The sequence below is a fragment of the Protopterus annectens genome, chromosome 12.part0, assembly GCF_019279795.1.
Source record: "Protopterus annectens isolate FY-2018-M chromosome 12.part0, PAN1.0, whole genome shotgun sequence".
Lineage (NCBI taxonomy): Eukaryota > Metazoa > Chordata > Ceratodontiformes > Protopteridae > Protopterus > Protopterus annectens.
Genome location: NC_056746.1, coordinates 1,156,338,279 through 1,156,363,588, shown reverse-complemented (window position 1 = coordinate 1,156,363,588; position 25,310 = coordinate 1,156,338,279). Strand labels below are relative to the sequence as shown.

General features: G+C 42.7%; 1 protein-coding gene across 2 annotated transcripts in view; it reads left to right on the top strand.

The window, feature by feature from the left end:
• ACSS2 (acyl-CoA synthetase short chain family member 2) overlaps positions 1-25,310 on the top strand; it is an 822,457-nt gene that overhangs the window by 212,238 nt on the left and 584,909 nt on the right. The window lies entirely within an intron of this gene.

Below are 25,310 nucleotides of genomic sequence, written 5' to 3'. Positions count from 1 at the left end.
AACCTAGACAAAAGAGCATGATATAAGTAAAAATGATATGTTTTTCTTACTTTTACATAGATAGATAAATGACTGGCCCTAGGCTTGATCTAACAAGTTTTAAATGAAACCAGTAAATAAAGGAACATTGAATGTAATGAAAATTTTCCTCTAGCAAATAAACATTTACAGTGCAACATGAGAAGCTTGTAGCTGAAGGCAACTGTGTATCTAGTTCTTATGTTTCTATGGAGACAAGCTTATAAGGGCAATACAAGCAGAATACTTTTTTCTTTCATTGGCTAAAATATAATGTTTTCTGAAAAGATTCAAGTTGTTTTCAAAATCTGGGGAGAGGAATAAAGAAAAGATAAAAATAGACAGCACATAGTGTAAGTAAAAGCACAGGATCTACCATGCATCTTAGAATGGATAACCTTTATTATATATAATTTAAAGCCTGTGAGTGTAGTTGTCAATCTGGAACAATTGCTCTTGTTAGGAGAGTTAATAGTCATTATTTGAAGATATACATAGTTGTGTATGTTTGTATTAAATTACAAATTATTTAGAGGGACTAACAAATTAATGCAGAATAGGGGGAATCCTACAGAATAAATAAAGTGACAACTTGCAGAGTGCTAAAGAGAAAATAAGGGTCTACTAAAATAATATGCATGAGTTTTGAAAAATTGCTGTTAAGCAATTATTTTTTTTATAATAAGTCCAGAGCACAACAGCTCAGGCACCAGAAAATAGAAAGGGTTCTTGCCAAGCTTAAGGGAGCCTATAACAAGGAGAATAACCAGACATTCTGTAGAAGTATTAGAAATATTTTGGACATTTTATGAAAATCTGTATAAAGCAGAGAAATGTGGAAATCAAGAAAAGGTACAAATGGAAATGTTTATAGAAGAATTAAGTATATCAAGAGAGGTACATGAGGCTCAGTTAATAACAGTTAGGATAGAACAAGATGAGATAAAACTTGTGATGTATAACCAGTCTACAGGAAAGTCTCTGGGAATAGCTGCTGTCCCACTGTAGTCCTAAATGGAGATTTCGGCACGAAACCTCAGTATAATATCTTGTTGATACAGTTCTACTTTTATTCTACCAAGGAGCTGTTCAGTGATAGAAAACAACAAACTACTTGGAATTGAGTTTCCATGTGCATTTTTAGCAATATTTGAAAGCTTATATTGAATATCAAATAGAAGCTAACATAATAAGCTATTGCAAAGCTAGAAATTATAATAGAAGTTTTGGTGACTGCTTTAGCTAACTTCTCTGAAGGACATCCTAAATCTATAACTCCACCAATATTGAACTATTCTTGTACAGATATTTACATTTACCTACCTCTCCACATATATCAATGAAACTCCTCCAAACATCCACTAAATATTCCCCCCCAACATCTTGCAAAAAATCAAACCTTCAGTTATGTGAAGACTTACACGCTAACATAGGCCCAAATCCCACTGAACAAAACACATCCAACACTCAAAGGAAACTCCAGCCAACAGTAAAACCTAACACCCCACCACTCATCAACATACCCCAAAAAAGGTCAGACATCCTCAGAAGCCTGCTAAACAAAATACATGAATTCCATGCTACCCTATTTCTGTACACTCCTCACATGCTGTCCTAACTGAAACCTGGCTCAAACCCCACATAAATAACAATGAAATCATACCTGGCTGTAACATTCTTAGACAAGGCAGGACATCAAAATGAGGAGGAGGCGTGGTAATAATATATAAGGACTCTCTTAACTTTGAGCAATTGCAAGTAGATCCCCCAGATCTAAATAACACTGAACTACTAGTCTCAAGCCTGAAAACCAACAACAGTAAACATATAATCCCACCCAGCAACAACCCATCTACTATAGAAAACCTACTCTCATGGGCATCTGGTACATTTAGTCAAGAAACCATCATAGTTGGAGATTTTAATACTTATTGGCAAACCCATTCAGCTGAAAACCCCACCAACTACATGAACTTACATGGTTGTACCCAGCTGATACATACACCCACTAGGGTTGCCAAAAATAGCAACAAAAAATTAGTTCTTGATTGGACCCTGACAAATAAACCCTCACATATCTATCACTCAGGTTGTCTGCCAGACAGCCTAAGTGACCGCCTACTAACCTACTTCCTAAGGCATCACAACTCTCATACAAAATCTACATCATACAAAAAAGTATGTGATGCAAAACATTTCTCCACAGAAACATTTAAACAACTACTCCAAAACTGCAGTTAGACCCATTAAAATACCTGCCATTAGATGCAGCAGTTGAATACTTCAACAGTAAATTTTAGATATACTAAACATCCTGGCCCCTGTAAGACACATTAGATCTAGAACAAATTACTGTCCATGGCTCACAAAGGAAGCCAGGCAACTACTAAAACAAACAAGACAAACTGTGATACCAACATCAAGTCAACAAAACCAAAGCCTCCCTTGATAATTACTGTCACTTAAGAAATACTTGCAAAAAACAACAAATCAAAACTGATAAAAAACAGTACTACTCAAACATGCAGCACAAACATCAAAATAACCCACACAAATTGTGGATACTTTCAAAAAACGTATGCATCCATGCCATACTTCCACCCCATCACCAAATACCCATAACTAAGAAGAAAATATAACCTCCTAGTTCAATTCCTTTTTCATAAACTCTATACTCTCAATTATAAAAAACAAAAATAGTTCCTAACAAATCACTCATCCTGTAGCCAATGACAATTGTACCACACTCTCCTTCCAACCCATCCATATAGGGAAAATAAAGAAATTATTAAACAAAATAAAACCTACAACTGTTGCCTGTGACAAACTGCCAAATGAATACCTTAGACTAGCACCTGACGTCATCTGTTACCCAGTATCAGTTCTGATTAACAGATCCATCTCACAACAGTACATACCTAAAATTTGGAAAATCTCCTATGTAATTCCTCTCCACAAAGGGAGCTCATCATTAGAACTCTCCAACTATAGATCAATATCCATACTATCCCCTATTTTTAAAATTTTAGAAAAATGCATCCACTCAAAACTAATGGACCATCTACTAACCAATAAGCTCCTTGCCAACCCACAATATGGATTGTAGGGTACCTAGTTTCCAGAGATGTGAAGAGACTGGAAGAGCTTGGAATAGGGCTCTCATTTCCTTCATGTTGATGTGTTCCTTCAGAAGCATTGACTGCCATCTGCCCTGTACTTATTGTGTGCCTGTCCAGGCCCCCAGTGTTTCATCTGAGGCATCTGATACTCAGATCTGATCTGATCTGATCTGATTTGACACTATAGCCAAACTATGGAACAATCTCCCCACACCACTACGTAATATACCTAACCACAACAATTTCAAATCCATGCTTCTCTCCCATCTCTCCTCCAAGTGGGAATGTCCTTCACATGCTCCCACCTAAAACTCCCACACTACTAACTCCACACCTAAATCATCATTTCTTTGCCTACTTTAACTTAATTCAGAGATCTTGCTCAGAACACCTTTTCATAAATCTTTTGCATGCATGCCTCTGGCCTACCTTACTCATATTCTCAAACTTTCATTGTTTGTTTTTCTTATCCATTGTACCCATAATATTGTTTTCCTCTGTAATATTGTTAATTTGTCTCTATTCGTATGTATTTGTATGTCTGATTGGGGCTTTTCCCCTCGGGTCTCCACTGAAAAAGGGTAATTCTTACCCAGCTGGACCAACCCGGTTAACAAATGCAAATAAATAAATAATAAATAAATAAATCTGTGTGTATTTCCTGAACTGGGGCTGAAGGAGCGAAAGGAATCCATAGGTTTAGTTTCACCTGATCCTTCCACCATAACAGCTCCCTTCTGAGACAGGGTAAAAGAAAAATCACTGTGTCCAGAGGGTGAGAGTGCTGAGGCTAAACTGTTTTCAGGTGCCACTGGATTTTCCTCATAAGGAGTATGGCAAGGGGAGCACTGGGATAGAACATGTCATGAACCTCAGAGCTGTTAGGATCTCCCTGGCTAAGCATAGGTTGAGGGAGGCAAGGTTGTGGAAGTAGTTTGTAAGGCTGTGTACCTTCTCTTAAGACAAGTGGCTCTGCATTCCTTTTGTATCCAGGCTGCAGCCTAGAAAAACTAGGTCCCGAGATGGCTATGGGGAGATTTTGTTTTTTGTAGCTGATTGTGAACCCCAACTGAGACAAGAGGAAAAGGTGAACCAGACATGCTACAGAAGAATTTCTGGTGAAGTTTCTTGAATTCACATGTCAACTAAATAGGGAAAAATATGAACTCCCTGGGTTCAGCAGAAGCTGATCACTGATCTCAGAACCTTTGTGAAAACTCTTGGGGCCATGGAAAGCCCAAAAGACAAAGCAGTAAACTGATAGTGAGATGACTCAGTACAAAACCTGAGGAATCTCCTGCAAGGGGTCCAAAATGGTACGTGGAGGTAAGCATCCTTTAGATTTAGGGACACTAGAAAAGCCTAGGGCACAATGAAAGTTAAGTGTGCAGTGACAACATGTAGAAAGTTGGCACTTTTAAGAAGGTGTTTTAACAAGTTTATGTCTAGTATAGATCTCCACTACCCTTCTTTCCTTCAGGATAGGAAAAGTCTTGAGTAAAACCCCTTTCCCCTCAACTTTTTCTAGGCCCAGCTCTATTGTGCCTTTTGCCTTTAAGGTCCTGTAAAATGGATGGAAGCAGATGAACTGATTGTGTAGAGAGGTGTGTTAAGCCATTTAGAGGGGGAATATGTTTCCATGACATGACATAACTTTTTTTTTTATGGCAAATAGTACCCATTTGTCTGTGGTAATCTTTTCCCTTTGCAAAGAGCATGGCAGGGCTGGGGGCCTGGGGGTCCAGGAGACTGTAGATGAGGCATCTCTCTGCAGTTTATGTGGGAATCTTCTGGTAGCCTGCCTGTGTTTCTGATCAGGCCTAGGGCCCCTTCTGACAAAAAGGGGTCGGTTTGGTTAGGTAATTCCTCTGGTACCTAGGTACAGAGGTTAACAGAAGCTGTCTGCAGTCCTTCATGGCTTTACCTTGCTCTTGAAGGGTTTTGAAACTATTGGCAGCCTGGGGGCCAAACAAGAGATTCTTCCCTAAAGGGGAATACATTACTTTTGCTTTCAAGTCCTCAGGAATATGCTAACTACCTAAGCATGCATACCTGCAGATTACAGAGCTTGTAGCAGCTGCTCTCAGCAAGGCCTCTCCATTATCACAACTGCATTCAGTGCTGTGTCTGGCCACTTTTGTAATTTGATTAAGTAAGGATAACACCTTTGTTTAGAATCAGTCTCCTGTAAATCCACAACTGTTTTATTTAAAGGAACTGAGAATAGGTATCCAGTATTTGGTCGTCTGGGTTTGGTAACTAATATCCTTGAACACCAAAGTAGAGAAGGTATAAACCTTTTTACCCCATCTATCCATAGCCCTGCTATTCTTGCCTGAAGGGATGGCTTCGGCATAGGGAAGGAGTTTAGAAGGCTTAGCAAACAACAGGAAAACTGCAAAAGGGTGCACCACAGGATTTTTAAACAAAAACTTAAGATTGGGAAGTTTATAAAATCTGGGTGGTCTTTTGGGGGCTGGAGAAGTGGATTGAAAAGCATTGAAAAAAGCCTCACGAACAGGAGTTACAGGGGAAGGGGCTGGGGTGCCTATTTCCAAAAGGTTGTAGTATCTTTTCTGCACCTGTGAGATCTGCGTAGACTCCCACTCAGAATCCTTCATTTAAGATAGTATCTCCAAAAAAATTATTTTACTGGTGAGTAAGGTGAAATGTAGTCATCACCCAAAGGAACTTGGGCAGGAAAGCACATTTTAGAGTAGCCCAGAGAATGGTCAGAAGCAGAACCCTGCTCATCTTCAGAAGATGAATCCACAGCAGTCTTTTGAGGAGTGGGGGAGGGGGTTGAGAGGAGAAGGGAGAAAAGGTTTCAGAGCCAAAATGGCATTAAACTTTGACAGAAATCCATCCATTCCTTCTCCCTAGAAGTGAAAGGAGGATGTTCAGGGGAAGAAACATGTTGGTTTTCTGATGTTTTGTTTTGATGTGGCATCCATCTGTACTAAAAGCAGTGGCTCAGTTCCCAGACATACCTCGATTAGTTTAGCTATCTCTGTTCTCCTCCCAGATATGTAAAACAGCTTGTATGCTTTCAGAAAACATTAACTTTTAGCCTTGAAAAACGCAAAGGCTGTCTTTAAATTAAATTATAGACTGTTCTATTAAGTGCACTGCAGTATTAAAGCTGATAAGGAAGCTGGTATCTCTTATTCACTTCCAGTAATTTCACACTTTATTTATTACTGAACTGCTTGCCCTTGTGCCTTTAAATTTTGTGTTTCCCTCAGCAAACAATTCTCAGAACTCTGAAGATTAATTGCTTTTATATGCAGACAGCTCTTCTCCATTGAAAAATAGTCACCAGCATACCTCATCGCCTGGAAACATCAAAAATCTGGACAAAGGCCCTTGAAAAATAGGTGCAGATTGGTATGCTGATTAACATAAAAGTTGCATACATAATTATGTAACCCCACCCACTCCAATGGAATTGTGGGATACCAACTTTCAAACGCAAACTGAAGAATAGACATAGGGCCCCAGACCCTGTAGTAAATGGTAACCATTTTTTTAAATGTGTAGCAATGATGTTCATTGGGAAAGAAGAAGATGATGAACCATAGGATTTTGTTTTAGGTGACTTGCAGTATGTGGGTTTTGTGGTAAAAGTAGGGCAGTTAATGCTAGGCAATATTCTAATCTTAGCAGAAGAATATTATAGTTTGCTAGGATCTCCAAAAGTCATTATCCATGGCCTACTGATCAGTGGCATAGCTAGAGTTTGTGCTTCCCGGGGCTGTCTTTGAGTTTGCTGTCCTTCCCCCTCTCACAAAATCATGGTTGAATGGGGCCCTCATACACAGCCCCCCCGCCTGCAGCCATTCCAATGTCCCATTACTTGGCTATTTCACCCCATTTGCCAAAAACACTGTAATGTGCATACTGCTTACTTCTACAGTCATTATTTGGATTTCATTTAAAACTTTTATTTTACATTTTATAGCACAAACACTAATAGACATCTGCTAAAGAAAGCAATACAGTCTCACATTGAAAATAGACTTGGCATTGAAATGTCTCTGCCCTTGAAACTCACATTCAAAGAAAATGCAAAAGTCATCTAAATAATTCCACATTAAAGAGATCTGTAACTAATGAAGAGGTTGATGTTAGCAAACAACTTTATATTTGTTTCATCTACAAATAATGTGCTTTTTGCCCTTGAAGAATAAATTGCCTATGTTACATTAAAAACCTGATAAGCTAGTAATATTGTAATAGGGAATGCATGGCAAATTGATAACAGATTCATAGTTACTAGGTATCTCTGCCAAAGAGGACATTCTCAGGACTGCAGCATCCATCTTCTTTAAAAGTACAACACAGTACAGCATCAGCAATCCATCTACATACTGTGGGAGTAGAAGCCACAGCCTTCTGCATCAAAAGCAAATATTCTACTTGTAGTGTTACTAACAACACAAGCAGACTTGGCATAAGCAGCACTAAACTTCTCTCCCCCTGAAGAACTATGCAACACAAGAAATCTGGAAAAAGCCAACATTTATTGGCAGGGGGGCAAAGGCCCCAAAACCAGGGACACATTTTAAACATTGCTTGTATAATCTTAGAAAGTTGCTAAAATAAAATGTTTTGTGTTACCATGCATTTCCTGAAAGATATGAAGACTGAAACTTAAATGGTTATCATTATGTAGTGAATTCATTTCTCACTGATTTGCCAGAAAATCACAAATTTGAAGAGGAACAGACCAAAGTATGAGCCAAACATTCTATGAAACTTTGGATAGTTGAGAAACTCGTAGAATCATGAGTGCTGGTATGGGTAGAAAATTTAGGCTGTTCTTTGTACCGAAGGTACAAGGTTTGAATCTGAGTAATCCTAACTACTGGTTATACCTAACGGGGGCATTTTATACATAGACACACACAAACACACACACACACACACACACACACACACACACACACACACACACACACACACACACACATACACACACACGCACACACACACCAGAATGTACAACTGCATTCAGCTGCAGACTTGATTTCCACTGAACATTTGCTGAAGGACAAAAAAGAAACACCAGAATGTACAACTGCATTCAGCTGCAGACTTGATTCCCACTGAACATTTGCTGAAGGACAAAAAAGAAGCTAATATCATTGTATATGCAAGAGACTTAGCACTTCTCATGACATTCATCATGTTGTTTTACTTTTCAAGGCCTACTTGCTTACAGAAAACACTTGATGTGAAGTTGTTCAATCTCGCCGTTCATTCTTCACTGATGGGTTAGGAGCCAATCCTCGGTTCCGACACAGCCAACTAGCAAGCTCAAAATTTTCCAGTAGCTCGAGACCCAACCCCTTATCCCACAATGCACTGCTGGAATTACGCCAGATCTAGTTTGCCGCGGCATGGATCTCTTGGTTTCCAGCATTGCTAGAGACTGTTGTGGGAATTTTCAACTTTCAGCAAGTTTTTCTATTTGAATTTTATACCTTTCTACTATTATAATTATATTGTATTATCTAGTTAGCAGATTTTTTCTGTTTTTCCCAATTATCACAGTAAATCTCTACTGATTGCCTTCGGCCTGTTGGCCTTGGGCCTTTTCTAACAGCTTGTTAGATTAGAGTTGCCCTTTTTGGGCTTTTTCATATTGGATTACTCTTGTTACTAGTTGCCTTTTTGGACTGTTTGCGCTGTCTTTTTGCATTGCTGTTTATAGTTAATTAGATTAATCCTCTCCGAGTTAAACTATCTTATATAGTTAAATAGTGTGTTTTTTCTTTTTTGATCTTGTGAATTGTTTTTCAGGTAGTTAGTGCTATGTCTGAAGAAAAGGAAAAACATCCAAATTCTGGGTTCAAAAAATGCCCAGACTGAGGACAAAAGATGTCCGTTACGGATGCCCATGTGCAGTGTGTGCACTGTTTGGGTGAGGTGCACCTGCAGGAGTCATGTAGTATCTGCCACACCTTTTCTACTTGAGTACTTGCAGAAAGGAAGAGGAAATTAATTGACAGAGGTATTATTAAACAACCTTTCTCAGAGGCATTCTCTGACCAGGATGGGGCCAGCAAATCATCCAAATCTTCCTCAGAATCCAGGACAAAGAAAGGGAAAAAGTTGGAAAGTGTTGTGACTTCGGCTCCACTGAATTTGGAGCCGAAAGCTTTTTCTTTTCTTACCCGGGACACTGCTGTGGAACCGGTTGCCGAAAAACCTCCCTCTCTACTTCTCCAATTGGCTCCATCTATTCAGTCCTTCAGGTCTTCGGTCAGCCTGTCCAATCTGGATATGGAGCAGCTGGTTCAGAAACTCATAAAGGCACCAGGCCTAGCTAAATTGCTGTTGGCTCAGAACCAACCGTCAGAGCCGAAGACCATTACTCCTGAATTATCTGCTACTCCTCTGAGCCATACTGGACCTTCGGAGCCGGAGGAGGCTGACCTGATGATTGTGGATCCCTTGGAGCCGACACCTGCTCCAGTGTCGTCGGCTCCATCTGCTCGGACGTCCTCGGTGCCGACCGGGGACGCTAGGAGCCGACACTCTCTGATCAGGTCCGGGGAGGATAGTCGTATCAACTTGTCGGTGCCGACGCTTCCTCTTGGGGCTTCGGCTCAGGTGAGCTCAGCTCCTACCTCGGGCTCGGAGCCCACGGCTTCGGTGCGAGAGGGGATCGTGGCTCCTCCTGATCCGTCGACTCCTTCTCATTGGAGCCATGGTGCATTCAAAACCATGAGGTGAGTGTTGTCTTCTAAGACTTCCTCATCTCAAGGTCTGGCCTCTTCATCCTCTAAAGTGCCTGTGTCAGTTTCTGTCTCCTCCGGTCATCCCAAGCGTAGAGACCCAGAGCCTCAGGTAGCCCCACTGCTCTTCTGAAACCTCTCCAGAAGTTACCCCTGAAGAAGTCCTCAGGAAAAGATTATGCAAGAAGAGGCATTTGGACTCCCTACAGGAGTCTCTAACATCAGACATTGACTTGGATGAATCAGAAGGGTCCCCTAGATCCCCCTCTGAGGACATCTCCTTTGTGGAGATTCTTGAAATTCTTAGGCAGAGGGGTGATTGGCATTCCAAGAGTCCTACTGAGGATGAATTGTTTCTCCTGAAGACGTTTGGGTTTTAGCCTTCTACCTCTTGGGTGTCTCTGCCCTACGATGAGCTTATGGATCTGGTCTCTCGTAGGGCATGGGAGTCACCAGAATCTATGGAACCTGTCCCTAGGAGGCCTAATAAGTATATTTCTGCCCCCGTAGATAAGTCCTTTTTGATCAAGGGAGTCCCTGTTGATGCCATGGTGGTGGCGGTAGCCATCAAAAAGGAAATGTCTGAGACTTCCTCATCTATCCATCCTCCTAACAGAAAATCTAGGATCATGGATAGATATGGGAAACACGTTTAGTTCAGTGACTTTCTCACTCAGATCACTGAACTACTTGACCCATTTTTCCAGACTGCAGAGAGATCTCCTTAAGGAGTTGGGAGATACTCTTCAGGGTACTGTAGCTACGAGTGTATCCGACAAAGTTGCTACCCAGCTTGCTACCCTTAATTCAATAGTTAACTCGTCCATGCGTCTCGTATGTTATGCAGCTGATGGTTCGAGTAGAGCTGCAGGTACAGGAATTGCTCTTTGTAGGCATGCCTGGATGCGACTCTGTTCCTTCTCGGAACCCTTCAAGTCTTCTTTTATGAATACCCCGTTTGACGGCTCATCCTTGTTTGGGCCAAAGGTGAAGGAGACTTTGACCAGGTGTGAACAAGAAGGAAAGACTCTGTCTGCCGTCAGAGTCTGTTTTTCCACCCCCACTAAACCCTTTCCTAAAGGTCAGAGGGGAGGAAAGATGTGGTTCTAGAGAGCCCCCCTCCAGAGGCAGAGGAGGGGGTTACAATGGAAGATGCCGCCCTTGCGGCAGAGGAGGTCCGCAACACCAGGGTGACAGAGATCACTTCTCTGGTCAGTCCTACCAGCGCTCCTGAAGGGAGGCCCGGCTGTCCTACTCTGGAGACAGTTGGGGGTCACTTGTCATTGTACCCAGAAGCCTGGCTAGACATAACAAACGACAGTTGGGTACAAAGTGTCATTTCCAGAGGGTATTTCATACCGTTCTCCACCCAGTTCCTCCCCGTCAAAAAAATCCCGGACGTTCCACCCAGTCACAGGGAACAAGCAACAATAGAGGTACGCTGATTGCTAGAAAAAAGAGTCGTCCAGCCAGTCCTGGCAGACCAAACAGGATTCGGAACTTACTCAAGATTCTTTTTGGTTCCAAAGAAAACAGGGGACTGGAGACCCATTTTGGATCTCAGCAGACTCAACCAATTTGTGAGGAAAGAGAAGTTCCGAATGGTCACGCTACAGTCCATACTTCCCTTTTTAGGGAAAGACAATTGGATGTGCTCGATCGATCTCAAGGATGTGTACTACCACATAAAGATGGCCAGACCATCCAGGGATCACCTGCATTTATGGCTGTGAGCCAATCATTATCAATTCCGAGCTCTGCCCTTTGGTCTCACTACAGTCCCCAGAGTGTTCACCCAGTGCATGGCAGTAGTCACGGCTCACCTGAGGCATCTAGGATTCCAGGTGTTTCCATACTTGGACGATTGGCTCCTTACCTCCACCACCAGACATCAACTTCTTCAAGCGAGAGAGGCTACTCTGACACTCTGCAATCAGCTAGGCATTACAGTCAACTTCGAAAAGTCTGCCTCTTTGCCATCACAGCATATTGTTTTTATAGGGACAGAATTAGACACGTCAACCACCACTCTTCGTCTTCCACCAGAAAGGGTTTGTATTCTTCGCCAACACATCACGTCCTTGGTATCAAAGAACAGAGCACCATAGTACTAGGATTGATGGCAGCAGCAATCTTGGCAATCCCGTTAGCAAGGATGCATATGAGGATCCTTCAGTGGCTCCTATTCACGCAATGGTCTTACCAAGAACTTCCAATGAATCACATGATCCTGATAACAAATTCCTGCAAGAAGGATCTTCAGTGGTGGTTGACATCTCTTCATGTCCCAATAGGACGTCCCTTCATGCTACCCCCTCCAGTTGCCACTGTGACCACGGACGCTTCCCTGATAGGGTGGGGGGAGCATTTTCAGGGAAAGACTGCCCAAGGCACATGGACAGATCAAGAATCACATCTGCATATCAATTTCCTGGAGATGAGAGCAGTACTTCTAGCACTGCAATAATTTCAGGACTCTGTTCCTCTAGGGACAATTGCAATACAGACAGAAAACCTGTCAGTGGTCTGGTACCTGAACAAGCAAGGCACGACCAAGTCTTATCCCCTTTGCTGAGAAGCCCTCAGAGTATGGCAGTGGGCAGTGTCATCCCAGCGCTTTCTGTTAGCAACGCACATCCGGGCAAATCCAACGTCATAGCGGACAAACTGAGCAGGGCAATTTTATTACCCCACGAATAGTCCCTCAAACAAGAGATTGCGTACAGGATTTTCCACAAATGGGGCCAGCCTTCCTGCGACCTGTTTGCCAGTCATATCAACAATAAATGCAGAAGCTACTTTGCCCTGATTCCCCCGCCAGGTCAGTCCCGAGGGATGCTCTTGTCCACGATTGGCCCCCGGGTCTCCTCTATGCATTTCTGCCAATTCCTCTGATACTCAGATTTTTACAGAAAGCAAAGTCACTGGGACGGACAATCATCCTTATAGCCCCTCATTGGCCTCAGCAGATTTGGTTTCCGTTTTTTTACCATCACATTCTGGAAGACCCATGGATCCTGGACCCAGTTCCGGACCTATTGACACATCCGTCAGGGGATCTTCATCCATCATTGCAGACACTGAAGCTAACTGCTTGGCTGCTCCAATTCCCCGCATAGCCAGGCTTTATAATCTTTCCCATGACACTAGTCAAATTTTGTTGGCTTCCCATAAGCCTTCCACTAGAAAATTGTATTGTAGTAAGTGGAAGAGATTTTCCATTTGGGCTTCCTCTCATAATATTGACCCTTACCAAGTGCCATTATCTTCTGTTTTACAATTGTTGACAGAAATTTTCAACAAAGGAGCAGCGGCTGCTACGGTGTGAGTACAACTAGCTGCTATATCTAATTTCCATCTAGGGATCGATGGATTGAATATTATGGCTCACCAATTGCCTAAAGCTTTTCTAAAAGGTTCCTTTCACATGAGACCTCCAGTGAAGACTCCTTCTTCTCCGTGGAATTTGAATTTTATTTTATCTCACATCATTCTTCCACCTTTTGAGCCTGCATCATCTTGTGAGCTAAAATTTCTGTCGTGGAAAACTATCTTCCTAGTAGCCATCACTTCAGTCGGCAGAGTGTCAGAGCTCCAAGCCCTGTCCATCAAGCCTCCTTATATGGTCTTTCATGCTGACAGCGTATCTCCCAGGACAAACCCATCCTTTTTGCCTAAAGTATGTTCAGAGATTAACATCAATCAAGTCATTGAGTTGCCTGTTTTCTTCCTTAATCACACCAACAAATTGGAATATATGTTGCACAAACTCGATGTTCACAGACAACTTAAATTTTATTTAGACAGAACAAAAGAGATTAGGAAATCAGATCAGCTTTTTGTGTCTTTTTCTAAGGCCAGGAAAGGTAAACCTGTTGCCAAAACAACTCTGTCTAAGTGGCTGTAGGATTGTATCACTTACACCTATTATTGTCATAACATGCCCTTGTCTAGTAAGGTGAAGGCTCATTCAACCAGAGCAGTTTCTACCTTTTCAGCCTTTCAAGCCAAATTACCCCTGGACAACATCTGTGCGGCAGCCACATGGTCTAAACCTCACACTTTTATAACTCACTACAAAGTGGATAAGGCCTCCAGGGACAGGGCTTCATTTGGTTCTACGGTTCTCAAGAGTGTACTTCTGTGAGCCACCCAAGGTTAGGGTGCTAGGGACGCTATCCATCAGTGAAGAATGAACGGCGAGATTGAACAACTTCACATAAAGAAGTTATGTACTCAACATAACGTTCCATGTGAGTTGTTCCATCTCGCCTTCATTCTCACGTCCCTCCCTCCTTCCCCCTCTTGGCTGGCAGTTGACCTGGAGGCTGTCTTCATCCTGGTTTTTCAATGTGTCTTCATTTCTAGGCAGAATAATTATTGTATCTCTATATGGTACGCAGCAAACAAGATCTGAGGTAATTCCAGCAGTGCGTTGTGGGATAAGGGGTTGGGTCTCGAGCTACTGGAAAACTTTGAGCTTGCTAGTCGGCCGTGTCGGAGCCGAGGATCGGCTCCGAACCCATTAGTGAAGAGCGAAGGCGAGATGGAACAACTCACATGGAACGTTATGGTGAGTACATAACTTATTTTTTTTAAATATGGCCAAGGGCATTAATCCAGACATTTACCAATGCAAAAATAAGAGAAAACATCTAAGCACTTGATATAATCAGTGCACTTTTACACCGCACCTCAGCAGCCCAGGATTACAGCATATTAACTTTAACTTGCTTTTGTCCATTCTTTCTTCTGTTTTTACCTTGTAAAGCCTTTATTTCTTAAAACTGGAAACACCGGATGTTTTTTCATAGTTCTGAGCACATTACAATATTCTTTTGATATGTAACTTCCATTTAATATTACCCAAGAGCTGTAAAACTTTTCCTTTCTTGGTGGGTCTACTTTCACAGGACAAGGAGTCACTGATTCATAGGTTCATAGGTTGGTACTAGGCTATCGGCCCTAGGGTACATACAAGCCTAGCCATAACAATTCCATGGATATTTCTTCCCACAATATTTACTTCCCTGGACCCCTGTCTAGCAGGGCGACTGACATGATCCCTGGGGTGAATTTCCTATCTCCCATCCGATCGTCAAGGCTCCTTTTAAGAGGGCCAAGGAGGCACCCTGCTTGACATGTATGGGCAGTCTATTCCAGAGTATGGGGAGTCTCTGGGTCAGGAACCTATCTCTCCAGCATGTTTTGTTCATTGTGATGACAAGGTTTAGATCCCTGGAGCGTGTGGCTCTGAGGGATTAGGATTTCTTTAAGTGGAGCATGTCCAACAGCTCAGGGTTTGACATGGCCTTGTATGTTAAGCAGAGATCGCCTCTGAGTAGACGATATGCCACAGAGTATAGGTGGAGTTTTTTTTAGAAGGTCAGCATAGGGTATCTGCTATAGGCCTGTGATTCTTTTAGTGAGGTATTTCTGCGGCCTTTCCAGCTGTTGCAGATTTCTTGTGAGGTACATACCAAATGGGGCATTGTACTCTATAATGGGTCTAATGAGAGATGAGTACAGTGGGACAATGACCTCCTTTTTTCTGGATGAAAAGCCCTTAGTGATGAGGTGTGCCACATAGAAGGATTTCCTGACTGTTGTTGCGATGTGGATACAGGCCCTGAAGCTTACAGTATGGATTTGATTTTAATTCCTTTCAGACAATGGTTCTTTTAGGTCATGCTGCAAATTTTTATAGAGACTAGAAAACCAAGCACCAGAAAGTCTTATATATTCGGTTGAAAAGGATTTCTGTCTGGTGGAAAAACAGAGGAAAGAACCACAGTATAACAAGGGTGTCTTTGGTCCTTTAGTATCTCTGTGAGTTGCTTAAGGCTGGGTTATCAGATACTTCTGTTAAGATACACCTTTCAGCTATGATCAGTTGCCGTAATGGTTAAGGTCTTTGTCTCCCATGCAAAAAGTACAAGGCTTGATCCTGACCTCCAGCTAATGCCTGTTTGGAATTTGCATGTTCTCCCTGTACCTCTTTGGGGTTCCTCCCACCTCCAAAAATATACTGAGTGTTTCTACCCCAAACTCACCCAAGAATGGAGTTGTGGGCAGCAGTAGCACAGTCTCTAGGTGGTGCCAGTTGGACGAATAGCTTTACAGACCAACCTCTTTGGGCATCAGCTGTGGTACATAATATCCTCAATATAGGAGAACATGGATCACAGACTGAATGCTTTTTCAGGGCTAGCTACTCAGTGGTGTAAGAATTGGCTGTTGTTAACTAATGTTGCCAAGTGGGCTTGGGTATTTGCCTGTGATATGTGGGTTGAGGCGTCGACCTACTCCAGCCTACAGCAGAGGCTCATGCTAACGGTGGGAGGGGTGTATGTGCCCCTATTGATCACTGTGTGTCCACTATAAAGCCCAGGAGTCCTGGGTCAATAAGCTTCTGCCTGGCCGGTATCTAGTTGCTCAGCTTGGGTTGTCTGGGATAGCTGAATATAAAACCAGTCAACCTGCCAAACATGAACTAAGAGTTGTAACGCTCAATGTTGGTTCACTGACAAGATGCAGTGTGGAAGTAGATGACATGATTGTAAGAAGAAGGAGGCTGGACTTCCTCTGTATCCAGGAGACAAGGTGGAAGGGCAGTGTAATAAAGTCGCTTGGCTTGGGCTCTAGAAGTGGTGTGGGAATTTTGGTGAGGGAGATGCTTCAGAGAAGAGTGAGGGATGTCATCAGAATTAGTGACAGAGTCATGCCATTCAAACTCCAGTGTAATGATTGTCCAGTATTCATAATCTCAGCCTATGCCCCACAGCAGTGCATTCAGATAACATTTGCAGGGCCTGTTACATAAAGCAGGCAGTTTGTATTGGTATTGATAATGGGGGACCTAAATGCACATATTGGGACAGACAGAACAGGATATGAGGACTGTCTGGGTCCACATTGGTTGTGCAGAAATAATAAGGAAGGAGAGGCCATTCTAGACTTCTGTCTGGAAAATGGGTTGATGATGGCCAACACTTGGCTCAGTAAGAGAAACAGTCATAAGATCACATACAAGAAAGTCTAATATGAAACTCAGGTAGACTTCCTCCCAGTAAGAGAAAGAACATTAAATAGAATCAGTGATTGCAGAGTCATCCCCAGTGAAACAGTCAGCCCACAGTATAAACCACTGGTCGTCACAATCAACTGCAAGTAGTGGTCAGAGAAAGCTGTAAGACTGAAACTATCTGAAGACCTAGGAGCTGTCTGGAGATAAATAGTAAGTGTTCAAGGAATTACTCAGGGCTGTAGCACCTCAGGAAAAAATGGAAATAGGTGGAGTTGGAAAAGAAAGGCTGCACCTTAAAACAGCATGTATGAGGACTACAGAAGAGATATGCATCCGAGCCAGGTATTTAAATAAGGTATATAAGGAAATCTAGTGCTGGAATGCAGAATTCATCATAAGGAAGAAAGAGTACAGGAAAATTGGGAGATAGAAACGACAGACCAGGCTAAGAAGGAATACTGGTTGGCTAACTAAGAGGCTAAGAGAGGAGCTGCATTAGCAAAAAAAAAAAAAAACAGCATCAGAGGCACTCTACCAGCTTCAGGAAAGTGACTTGGCAAATGGCACAAAGAAACTCTTATCAAGTTGCAAGGCAAAGGCAGACGAATAAAGAAGATAGTCAAAGACTCCCTTCCTAAGCCTGCTCATCAGTCCGCATGACATTAAAGACAGATGGGAGGAGTACTTCCAGCAACTTCTGAATGAAGAAAGCCCCATGGAAACTGTACTGCCCCAGACACAGTCTACAATGAAAGAAGAAGCCATTTGCTAATTCCTTTTTATATGTTCAGTGTGGAAAACTGCTTTGCTAGTAGCCCTATCCACAGTGAGAAGAGTTTCTGAGGTAAAGACCCTTTTGTGCATTCCTTCCTTTTTTTCATCTTTCTGCTGTCTTTCCAAACACTCAGAATAAGGGAGAAACAATTCATGTTATGTTTTCCTATCTCACCTTCATTCTTACTGGATGGGTTCGGAGCTGATCCTCGACTCCGACTTGGCCAAATACACTAGCTTGAAGTCTCTAACTTGGCTCGTGGCAGAGTAGGTATCCCATCATGCAGTGGTGCAATCTCCAGATCTCGTTTGCCGCTTTACGAGTTCGGATGTTCTCTTCTTGGCCGTGGCTAAGTTTTTTGTCTTTTTGCTAATCTTTACACATTTAGTCTTTAGAATTGCTTAGCTAGTTAGTTTAGTTATGTTAGTTGAGAGTGCTGTGCCTTTCATAGCCTTAGTAGCTAATTTATCGCTGTTGCTTTGTTTCTTGTTGGCTATTGTTTTTTTCGCTAGGCCTGTATTGTGTATCCCGTCGCCTTTAACTGTAGTGGTGTGCTTTAATTTTTGTAGTTAGTTAATTAATTAATTAGTTAGCTTAGCTAGTTTAAGTTAGAGAGCTAACTGCCCATTTCAGTTAGAGGGCTAGTAGTAGAGTTCTATGTGTGTGTCCCTTTCTGACAGCTACTAGGTCAATTTAAATTAGAGGACCTAGTGCTTGCTTATTTAAATACCAAGTTATTTCCCTTTAGCTTTACTAGAAGTGCTGTGTGTGTTAATAATTTTTCATATTTAGACGTGTTTTTCTGTGTGATTTCTATATAGTTTTGTAGTTGTTTTAGGATTTCTTCATCCCTACCATGTCCAAGGAAACTAGGGAGAAGGAACATAAGCTTTCGGGCTTTAAGAAATGCCAAAAGTGCTCACAAAAAATGTCCATTAAGGATGGACATAGTGTTTGCGTTTACTGTTTAGGAGCAGTCTATCTACAGGAAACCTGCACATTCTGACACTCCTTTAGCGCCAATGTTCTACAGGAGAGGAAAAATAAACTGGTGGTCAAAGGACTCTTGAAACCAACATATGAGAAAGCTCTACAGAGTTCTTCCTCATTTTCGTCCAGTAAGTCTTCTTCCTTTGCAAAGGACAAACCAACTAAAAGGCCATCTCTAGTCTCTTCGGCTCAGTCTTAGCCTCCTGAAAAATTGTCTAAATTGTCAAAAATTTCACAAGCATCGACCTCCTCGGCTCCACTGCCTTCGGAACTGACGGAGATAATTATCATTGATAAACCAAGTTCTTCAGCTCCAAGATCTTCAGAGCCGAAAGAAACTGTGACTGGGAGCCAGTCCATTGAACTTCTGCCGGTCTCCCCTACTTTGAGATCTCCTATTTTAGAGAGATCTCATTTACCAACCCTATCCTCCAGGTCTTTTAGGAGCCTGTCTGATGATGATGTGGGGAGGGTGGTGCGCAGACTATTGAAGTCACTAGCGCAGGAAAAATTGTTCTCGGCTCCAACCCAACAGGTTTTAGAGCCCTCTAAGACTGTTACATCCACTGTTGTTCCCACTCCGAGCCAAGCTGGATCTTCAGAGCCGTTGTGCCAAGTACCACTTGCTGTAGACCCATTGGTTCTGAGACCCCTTCTGGATATTCCGGAACTGATCTCTGCTCTGACACTCTCTGTGCCATCTGTGGTGTCTAGGAGCCGTAGCTCTCCAGCAGGCCCTGAGGGAAACGCTCAGACCCGAGCTTCTTCTGTTCTGAGTCTACCCCTCGGTGCCTCGGCTTGGTTGAACTCAGCTCCTACATCAGCTTTGGAGCCAGTCTCCCTGGAGCTGGGGGTTTCCTCGAAACCAGGGGTGTCCTCGGAGCTGGTGGGTTTGGCTTTCGAACTAATGAAGAGTGTGCTGTCCCCGCCTAGAGTTCTATACAGGGATACTGGCATTTGCCCCCCAAAGGTTTGGCTATTGTCTTGGCACCACCCCCTTCACTGGATAGCAGAGATTCAGAGCCTCAGGAAACTCGATTGGGTGAACCCCCCTCTTCCGAGGCCTCCCCAGAATACCCTTCTGAGGAGCCCCCTCAGAAGAGGACATGCAAGAGGAAGCATATAGACTCCCCTGATGAGTCTATCACCTCAGACACTGACCTCGAGGAGTCAGAAGGGTACCCACAGTCATCCTCTGAAGATATCTCATTTGCAGATATCCTTGAGATCCTAAAACAGAGAGACGGCTGGAACTCCATTACCCCTTCTGATGAGGAGTCGGTGTACCTGAAGGCCTTTGGATCTCATCCTTAGCCTCCTGGGTGTCTCTAACTTTTGATGAGCTAATGGAGTTGGTCAGTCGAAAGGCGTGGTAGTCACCTGACACTATGGAACCAGTCCCTCGGAGGCCAAACAAGTTTTTGTCAGTCCCCACTGGAAAGGATTTTCTTATGAAAGGTGTGCCTGTAGATGCTATGGTGGTGGCAGCAGCCACCAAGAAGGAACTTCTGAGACATCCTCATCTGTTCATCCTCAAAACAAAGATTCTCGAAGAAGGACAGATACGGGAAACATGTCTTTTCATCAGCGATTTTTACACTCATATTGCTGCACTACCTCACATACTTTACAAGGCTACAAAGAGATCTTCTGAAGGAGCTAGGAGATACTCTACAATGTTCACTGGCTGTGGTGGTGACAGAGAAAGTCATCTTCCAGCTGTCCACCTTAAATTCCATCATCAACTCCTCCATGAGACTGATATCATATGCAACGGATGGAACAAGTAGGGCAGCGGGTTCAGGAGTTTCCCCGAGGAGACACTCCTGGATGCACTTGTGTAATTTTGCAGAATCTTTTAAGTCTGCCTTTACCAATTCCCCTTTTGATGGTTCCTCACTTTTTGGACCTAAAGTTAAAGACACACTCACCAGATGCGCGCAGGAAGGGAAAACTCTCTCTGCAGTTGGAGTAGATTTTTCATTACCTTCAAGACCTTTCCGTAAAGGTCAGAAGAGTAGGAAAATGTGGTTCAAAAGATCCCAGGGAGCTTTCCAAGATGCACAAGGTGAATCCTTCCCCAGGGGCAGAGGGGGAGGCAACAATGGTAGACGTCGTCCTAGAGGCAGAGGGGGTCAGCAAAACCAGGGTGACCGTGATTCCTTTTGCGGACGTCCCTACCAGTGCTTCTGAAAGAAGGCCCGTGTGCTCTACTCTGGAGGCAGTCGGGGGATGTTTATCTTTGTACACAGAAGCCTGGCAAAATATCACAAAAGACAAGTGGGTACAAAGCGTAATATCCAGAGGTTATTCCATTCCCTTTTGCCATCCCCTCCCACACATCAGAACAATCCCAGATGTTCCACCCAGTCGAAGGGAGCAAGCAACTATAGAAATTCAAAAGTTGCTGGACAAAAGCGTCATCCAAAAAGTCCCCGCAGACCAAATAGGATTCAGAACTTACTCGAGATTCTTTTTAGTGCCAAAAAGAACAGGGGACTGGAGACCCATATTGGATCTCAGCAAACTGAACAAATCTGTCAAAAAGTCCAAGTTCCAAATGGTGACACTGCAGTCAATACTTCCCTTTTTAGGGAAAGATGATTGGATGTGCTCAGTAGACCTCCAAGATGCGTATAACCACATAAAAATGGACAGAGCATCAAGGAGTCATTTACTCTTCTGGCTGGGAGCCAGTCATTATCAGTTCCGAACTCTGCCCTTTGGTCTCACTGCAGCCCCCAGAATGTTCACTAAATGCATGGCAGTAGTAATGGCTCACTTGAGACGTCTTGGATTCCAAGTGTTTCCGTATCTGGATGACTGGCTCCTAACTGTCACCACCAAGCATCTACTTCAGCAAGCCAGGGATGTGACTTTGGAAATTTGTGCTCAGTTAGGCATAACAGTCAATTTGCAAAAATCTGCCTTGTTGCCCTGTCAACATATTACCTTTATAGGCGCAGACCTAGACACCGTTTCTGTAATAGGACGTCTTCCACCCGAAAGAATTTCTGCCCTCAGACAGCAAATACTCCACCTTCTTCCCAAGGACAAGGTAAAGGCAAAGGTAGTTCTGAAACTTCTAGGAACCATGGCTTCGACCATAACTCTATCTCCTGTCACCAGGATGCATATGAGAATCCTTCAGTGGCTCCTGTTTTCTCAGTGGTCGCTACAAGAACTTCCTTATGTCCCATCTGATCAGAATAACGGAGTCATGCAAGAGGGATCTACAGTGGTGGACTCAGTCCAATCATCTGACCATCGGGAGGCCCTTTATTCCACAACAACCTGTTGCTACAGTGACCACAGACGCTTCCCAGATAGGGTGGGTGGGGCAATATTAATGCTCCAAGAGTGGTCTCTTAACCAGAGCATGGCGGAAGAGATTTTCGGGAAATGGGGCCAGCCTTGCTGCGATCTTTTTGCCACTTCCATGAATACCAAATGCAACAGCTACTTTGCCCTAATCCCCCCTCCGGGGGAGACACTAAGAGATGCTGTTGTTCACGATTGGCCCTCGGGACTTTTTTATGCCTTTCCCCCATTTCCCTTCAAACCCAAAGTTATCCAGAAAGCAAAATCATTGGGAAGCAGGCTGATTCTCATTGACCCATATTGGCCTCATCAGATTTGGTTCCCCTTCCTCTGGCCTCATCTGCAGGAGAAGCCATGGTTTCTGGACCCAGTTCCAGACCTTCTGACCCATATGTCAGGAACACTTCATCCTTCTCTCCACACCCTCAATTTGTCAGCATGGCTGTTCCACTTCCAAACTTAGTCAGGCTTCAAGACTTCACACCAGCAGTAAAATGCATTTGGTATCTTCTCACAAGGCTTCTACCACAAATTTATATACTAGTAAATGGAAGAGGTTCTCCTACTGGGCACAAACCAGAAACATTGACCCCTTCTCTGCTCCAATTCACTCGATTTTAGAATTTCTTACTGAGCTATTTCAACAAGGCTTGGCTGCAGCTACAATTTAAGAGTCCAACTGGTGGCAATCTCAAATTTCCACATTGGTGAATTTTCTCCTAACCTAATGTTGTGTAAAGCATTATTAAAAGACACTTCTTTATTGAGACCTCCTTTTAAAGAACCTCTTCCTCCTTGGGATTTAAATTTTGTACTGTCTCATCTAACATTGCCGCCATTCGAGCCCTCCTCATCTTGTGACCTCAGATTTCTTTCTTGGAAGACTATACTTTTAGTAGCAGTAACATCTGCAAGAAGAGTCGCAGAGTTGCAAGCACTATCAATCAAACCACCAAATTAGATTTTTCATAAGGATAGGGTATCGCTAAGAACTCATCCGTCATTTGTACCTAAGGTTTGTTCTTAATCCAATCTAAACTAATCTGTTGAGCTTCCGGTCTTTTTTCCCAATCTTAGCAACAAGGCAGAGTATAAACTCCATCAATTGGATGTGCATAGACAACTCAGATTCTATCTCCATAGAACTAAAGATTTCAGAAAATCAGAACAATTGTTCATCTCTTTCTCTGAAGCAAAAAAGGGCATACCAGTTTCAAAAGTCACACTTTCAAATTGGCTTTCAAATTGTATCACTTTTATATACACCTCCAATAATAGAAATTTGCCATTCAAAATTAGAGGTCACTCAACCAGAGCAGTGGCAACATCCTCTGCTTTCCAGGCCAGGATGTCAATGGACAGTATTTGTGCTGCTGCTGCTACGTGGGCGAATCCTCATACTCCTAGAGGACCTGTGGACAATTGATTCCTCTGATAAATGAGCTCTTTTGACTCTCCTTGTTTTTCCTTGACCTGATGTCATATGGTTATTTTAGTCTTTGTAAAAGTTAGCAGCAAACTAGTTCTGGAGATTGCACCATTGCATGATGGGATATCTACTCTGCCACGAGCCAAATTAGAGACTTCGAGCTAGTGTATTTGGCTGAGTCAGAGTGGAGGATCGGCTCTGAACCCATCCAGTAAGAATGAAGGGTGAGATGGACAACAAACATGGAACGTTATGGTGAGTACATAACTTTTTTTTATTGCTTTGATGTACACAGACATCTCATATTTTACTTAAAAGACAAATGAGGATGTCTGACCAATTGTATGTATTTTTTGAGGGAAAGAGAATTGGCTTACCAGTGTATAAACAAACTATCAGTATCAAAACAAGCTATTTTCAAATAGCTCTGCAATGAAATTTTCTTCTGTCATACAAGTCATGACAGACAGCCACCAGCAGTAGCTACTTCAGGGGATTCAATGCAAGATATAGACTCCAGATTCTGAAACCATTCTTGAAGCAGTCACTTAGTTCTCTGTGCATAACTTCACACAACATTACAAGCTAGGTGTTCAGTCTAGAGCCAGAACTGGTCCTTCACAGCATCCTAAATTCAGAGCTACAACTCCTCTACCCAATGTGATTAAGCTCTGAGAGTCATCCCATATGTTAAGAATACTGAAAAGTGATCTAATGAAGAACATATTATAAATTGTGTAGGTAACTTACCATAATGGTAGATGTTCAAATAGATACTGTTGCAGTATCTATACCCTCCCACCATCCCATCTAGGGGAAAAATTTTGAAGTTATTACCTTGTGACTGGGGGGTGGGGTAATTTCCTAATTACTTTCTACCCCTCCTTCAAACTTCATATGCTGTCAAAATGTTCACCATATATTTAATATTATTTCCTCGGAGCTGAGATATTTTTTTAGGAAATTTATCTACAGTCTAACTTATTTTTCATCAAACAATTTTTTTTTATTTATTTAACATTTGTTAACCAGGAAAGTCCGACTTGGAACAAAGCCAATTTTCAGCAGCGGCTCGGGGAGAAACGCTGCAGACGCATGTCTTTGTAACGTGGGAGGAAACTGGAGCATCTGGAGGAAACCCACACAAATGCAGGGAAGACATGCAGACTCCACACAGAAGGCACCCCAGCTGAGAATCGAATTGGAGAGAGTCTTGCTGTACGGCAACAATGCTACCGCTGCACCACTGCGCCAGCCAAGAAAGCGATGATGGTGATGATGAACATACACCTTATACCAGCATGCTGATGCATGCCTAAGATGAAGGTATACATTGCATGGGAAGGATTTTGGGCTTTAGTTGGCTGGCCAGATGAACAGGACATTTGTGTGGAAAGTCCCACATGTTAAAAATACTGCAGTAGTGATCTATTCAAACTTCTACCCTTATCGTAAATTACTTACATGATTGTATTATTCTGTGCACATGATCTTTAAGGATTCATCAAGAAAATGCAGTTTCACTGTTTTACTTTCAGGATTTTTCGGGTTAGTTTTTCCACTTTCATTCCTGTTAGATACTCTGTGTATATGTATGCATGTGTGCTTGTGTGTGTGCGTGTGTGCGTGTGTGTGTGTGTGTGTGTGTGTGTGTGTGTGTGTGTGTGTGTGTGTGTGTGTGTGTTATAATTCTGTTTCCGTTAAAATGATGGACCAGAAAACACGAGTGTGGTAAGACTTCACATATTTGTTTCTGGAATTTAATCATTCTTTAACCAGTTGGAGGAATGTAAATGAATGAGAAAATGTTACAGTCACTTGATGTTAAGTGTTCTTTAACAATTTTTGAATGAACTCTCTACTCCCCAATAATCTCTGCTTTGTAATT